This window comes from Vicugna pacos, chromosome 12, assembly GCF_048564905.1.
Source record: "Vicugna pacos chromosome 12, VicPac4, whole genome shotgun sequence".
Taxonomy (NCBI): domain Eukaryota; kingdom Metazoa; phylum Chordata; class Mammalia; order Artiodactyla; family Camelidae; genus Vicugna; species Vicugna pacos.
This window is the reverse complement of record NC_132998.1, coordinates 38,963,109-38,969,108: the sequence shown is the minus strand read 5'-3', so window position 1 is coordinate 38,969,108 and position 6,000 is coordinate 38,963,109.

Below are 6,000 nucleotides of genomic sequence, written 5' to 3'. Positions count from 1 at the left end.
ACAGCTCAGTAAGTACCATGGTCAGCTGAGACCCTAGTCCTGATGCAGCACCCCCTCCCCATGACTTCAGGCAGTATTGCAGATGATCGTGATCATCATCACAATGATGACACTGATTGTAAAAACAAGAGCTATTGTATACTGAGTACTATTCTAGCTCACATAAGTTACCTTCTCTGTTTTGTAAAGGAGGAAGATGAACCTTAGAGACATTATATAAATTGCTCATTATCAGAGATTAAATAAATGGGAGAGCTATACAGAGTTTCTGCTGTTGATTTTCTCTCCTAGTTCAATCATGACCTCATTTCAGCCCCAGAAGTCTCCCTTCATGCCTCACAGGGACTTTATTTTTGAGTTCGTTTCCTAGGAATGCCACAAACCGGATGGCTTGAAACAACAAATTTTTTTTCTCCCCAAATTAACAGGCTAGTAGTATCTTATCAAGGTGTCAGCAAGATTGGTTTCTTCTAGAGACTTGAAGGGAGAATTTGTTCCACGGCTCCCTCCTCCCTTCTCCGGGTTGTTGCTAGCAGTTCTTAGTGTCCCCTGACTTGCAGCTGTATCACTACAATTTGAGTATCTTTTTTCTTATGATGTTTTCCCTGTGTCTTTGTGTTTACATGGCCTTTTCCGAAGGACATTAGTCACTGAATTTAATGCCATCCTAATCCAGTATGACCTAATCTTAACTCAAATTACTGCAAAGATCCTATTTCCAAATTAGGTCACATTTACAGGTATTGGTGGTTAGAACTTCAACATATCTTTCAGGGGAACACAATCCAACCAATGCTTTTATTCCCTGTTGCTCTTTAAATGGTTCACTAGTAATTTTTCCAGAAACTCAGCTGTAGGAATAAAGTCTAGGCAACCTCTGCTATTAGATAGAAAACATGAAGCTCCCTTAAAGCAAGGATGTGCATGGGGCCTGGAGAGCAAAAATGGACAGGAGAGCAAAACACAAATCAATACCTCTGACAATTATCCTGCCACTCCAATGGGATCATATCTTGAGTGATTGCTTTGTACTACGTTCACTGCAGCTCAGAGAGATGGTGCCTCCCTCTTAAGTCATACAGCACAGACAACATAAAACCTCACGTCAGATATTTCTTCTGCTGTTTGTTGACAGAACCAAATTATTTATGAGCATATCACCTTTCCTTGGAGAATGGGTGCTGCTTAAACACCCCATCTACAAATTTGCTCCCATATGATGAATGAGGGACAAAGTAGAACTGCTTGGAATCAGATGTCCTAATCAGCTCAGAGTAGAGAGGGTTAGAAGTGACAGGGTTAGAGGATCATTTCAGAGAAAGAAAATAGGAAAGCTAAGGTTATCAGCTGAAAAACAAAAAGAAGTACAGAAATGTCACTTCTAATTGCAACCCATGCAGTAAAACATGGTCACTGATTAGGGAATCCAAGCAAGCAGTCTCTTTTGGGTCCAGATGGTGAGAGTTAAGGCTATTATGTGTACTGTAACACCATCTGTATTTCTGAGAACACTGACACCAGATTCCAATACCCAAGGGGAACTCGTGTAAATTTCTGCTTGTTCTAATTTCTTCAGTACCTGAAACATATTCACAGCCTCTCCATCTGCACCACACTCCTGACGCCTTCCATGTATCATTTGACAATCTGCAGCGCTATGCTCTTTCCATGACCCCCCATCTTTCCCACAACATCATTTAACTCAAATATGTTCGGCCACAGGGACTTTCCAAATCATTCACTTAGTGACCAAGGGCAGTTACCTACCACCCAGGAGGGAATGAGTCATTGTATTATGAAGGCCGTGGAAAAAAAAGAGACATTTGTCAACAGATTCTGTGTGTTGTAGTTAAGTTCAAATGTAGGACACCACACAAATTAAGTGGTGCACAATAGATGAGTAAATTTTTGACAAGAAATGTCAGGAATCTTCAGAATCTTTAACAATAAGGAAATGGAAAATTAAATGTTTGTTGCCAAATAGGCACTGTAGGATCACAGTTTAATAAGCAAGGCCCTTTCCTCTGCTAGTAGTGCTCTCAGAAAAATAAGAAACAGGACAAGGCTCTCAAGTTACTGGGGCATATTCTGGGTTTTTCCTAACACCTAATTTTGAGAATGTGCCATAGACATAGTGAGTCTGTCACTCTCTTTTGCATAGAACAAGAATAAAATAGAGCTAAATACAAGGTATCTCTGTTTTCAAGGTGCTTTTTTGAAAAGAAGTTTTTGTGTTTCCATTAATTTCCTTAATATATTATATAATGATTATGTAATAATAATAATAATAATAATAATAAACCACCATCTGTTAAATGTCCATGTTCTCTAACCTTTTTACATATCTAATTTTGTAATCTCCCCAAACCATTTGTCCATTTCTTAGATGCAAAAACTGAGGGCAAGAGACTTAGTGATTTCAGTCCACAACCAAGTCTGCCAGACATCGGAGGCCATGCTTTTTTCACTACATGGTACTCCCTCTCATGGAAGTGTTTTAAACTGTGAGGAACTGGCTATGTTTTAGTCTTCTATGCTTTTGTTAACACTGTTTTCAAATTATAATACAGTTATTGCTTTAGACAGCTTTTACTACAATAATACTAAACAGTCCCTAAATCTCAGTGGCTTACCATAACAATTTTTTTTTTTCTTTTTGCTCCTATGTCTGTGGGTCAGTTGAAGTTTGGTTGATCTTTGTTGAGTTTAATTGGGTTCAGTGAGTTCATCTGGAGGTCAGGTTGGGTTTATTCCACATATCCCATTGGAGAAAAGTAGTAACTCAGAGCATGCTCTTCTCATGGCAATGGCAGGAACACAAAAATCCAAGACAAATTATACAACTGTATTTAAAGTTTTTGCTCATGTCACATTTGCTACTATTCAACTGACCAATGCAAATCACATGGCCAAGTTCAACAACAACAGGCAAGGGGGGAAACATTCTGTCTACATTAAGGAGAGGTATGCCTAAGTATTTTGGCAAAGGGCATGGATATATATTTCTATAATAGAAATGGGGAGAAGAATGGACACAATATTCCAGTCTATCACCAACATCCCTCAATTATCCATAGGATGTTATAGGTTTTCCAAATATGTTCAGCAGAACCTCTGGGAAATCAATGTAGGTAGACTTTCATCTACTCTAATCAGAGTTCTGTTTTTATCACTTTTGTATACTGGGCTTCTTTAAATTTATATAAATTTACTTTAAAACAGGGTAAATAAAATAATACTTAGAAATCACTAGCTTAGGTGATTATAGCTAACAAAAAAATCATGTATGTAACTTTGGGAGGGTCTATTTTATAGTTAGATTACCATTTTCTTCTGTTTTAGGTGGATAAGATTAAACTGTGCTCATAAAAAGAGATGATATGGCAGAATGGTGAAAACTCTGGTTTTGGCACTATCTAGCTGTGTGATTTTGAGCAAGTTACTTAACTTCTTTCTATACTTTTTTTTAACAGTAAAATTGGGACAATAAAAATATTGAAGTCACAGGATTATTGTGAACTCTAAGAGAATGAAGACATGTAAAATGATTAGGACAAGGCCTGGTTATCAGAAATACCTAATTAGTGATGCTTATCAGAGACTTATCATTAAGCAGAATGGTAGGTCAAAGCAGATCTGATCTAGCAAGACACTGGAAGCAGATATTCAGGTGACAGACTAATTATCATCAAATTATATTCTTTAAAAAATATTTACATATATTTTGAAAGCACAAACTAGTATGTATGATACATATAAAAGTTAAGGTAGAAAATATTAAAATGGATACCTAATCACTCAGCATTGGACCTAAAAACTTCAATGTTACCAATATCTTTGCATCAACCTGTGTGCTCCTCGTCATCCTATCTCCCTGCTTTAAATATACCTCCCAAATATCATTTCTCTGTAGTATAGCATAAGGGTTAAGAAGGCAGACTCTGAGTCAGACCAGCTGCATTGGATGAGTTATTTAACCCTCTTTTGCCTCAGTTTCCAAACTACTATTTTGGGGGTAATTATAATATCTATCTCATCTAAGAATTGTATGGGTTAATATATTTGTGGCATGCAGAAAGAGGCTTTGCATATGGTAAGCCCTGTGTTTATCTTAACTGTTAATCATTATCAGTATCACTGAGATTAGTAACACCTATCACTGGATAATATTCTTTTTGGCTTTGCTTGGTTTTGAGTTTTACAAAAATGGAATAATTATGTCTATGTCCTTGTGGCTGACTTTTTAATTTTACATTATACTTTCTAAGTGTCATCTATAGCTATTATGTCTTCAAATATAACTTATCCTTCATAGTGTCTATTCTTTCTTCCTAAGACTCTGAAAAAGTACACATTAAACTATTTCATTCTGCTTTCCCCATTGTTCATGACATTTAAAAATTATTTTTTATCTTCTTTTCTCTTTATGCAGAAGTCTGTGTGTCTCCTTTTTATTCATCTTCCAATGTTATAATTCTTTCTTTGGCAGTACCTGATCTACTTTTTAACATTTACTGATTTTCTTATTTCAACAATTCTCCATTTTGAAATATTTATTTATTTTTTAAAATATGGTTTTTTATTTTTAGTATGTTATTTTAAAAATGAAATCTCATTTTTATTTTTGTAATATTTAATTCATAATTTATAAACCACTTTTGATAATTTCAATATCTAAACGCTGCAGGGGCATAACTCTGTTCTTTATTACTTTTTGCAGACTCTCATTTATTTTATTTCCTTATGTGTTTGCATTTGTTATAATAAACCCAAATTTCACAAATCTCATTATTAGGCATTCTGGAAGCCTAAATTGAGGATATTATCATCCAAAGATGATTTCAAAATGCAAGTTGGTATAAGCTCTTTGGAAACAATATAGTGCTTCTTATGTAGTTAAACATCTGAAAGACTTGCTTACCTCCTTTCTTGTTTCCTTACAAGAAGTCATATAATGTTATAGACAGCTGGTGATCCATTTATGCCTTTTTGAGTTGTTGACTAAATGGAGAAATCTCAAGTTCCACTCTTGTCCATTCCATTGTCCCTAGAATCCTGATCAATATCAGCCTTATGGTGGACAGACTTTATGATGGCCACTATGATTTCCACCTCCTGGTACACATGCCCCTGTATAATGCCCTCTCCTTGAGTATGTTGCTTCTTACTTTTTGTTTGTTTTGTTTTGGGGGGAGGTAATTATATTTATTTATTTATTTTTAGAGGAGGTACCAGGGATTGAACCCGGATTTCGTGCATGCTAAGCATGCTCTCTACCACTGAGCTACCCTCCCTACTCCTTGAGTATGGATAGGACCAGTAAGTAACTTGCTTCCAACCAACAGAATATGGCAAAGGTGACTGGATGCCATTCCCATCATTATGTTACATTATATAAGAATCCATCATCTTAGCTGACTGGCTCTAAAATCTTGCCCTCCTTGCTGACTTTTATAAAATCTTGCCCTCCTTGCTGACTTTGAAGAAAGCAGCAGCTATGAGTTTTAAAACTGCAGAAAAATGAATTCTTCCAACAACATTAGTGAATTTGGAAACAAACTTTCTTTAGTAAGTTTCCAGATGAGAACTGGGACCTTGTTTATAGCTTGATTGCAGCCTTGCAGAGGACTCAGCTAAACTAAGACTCCTGATCCACAGAAACTGTGAGATAGTAAATGTATTTTGCTTTAAGTCTCTAACTTTGTGGTAATGTGTAATGCAACATAAAAAAGAAACACAGACTGGTAGTACCATTTTCCTTCAGAGAAAGCCCTTCTTTTGCTGCCTTACTTTTCACTGCCTCCTGCCCTTGTTTCAGTTGTCATTTCTTTTTTCTCTCAAAGGGGTAAGGGGGCTGGTAGTGTTTAAGATGGAGAACTTGAGAGGTGCTTAGAAATTTTCTTTTATTTACTGTATACCTCAAAGTGCATGGAAGTTTTATTTTATCAAGGACCTGGTTGTCTAATAGAAGAATAGTCTTTTAGTATCTAGTCTGCCTTA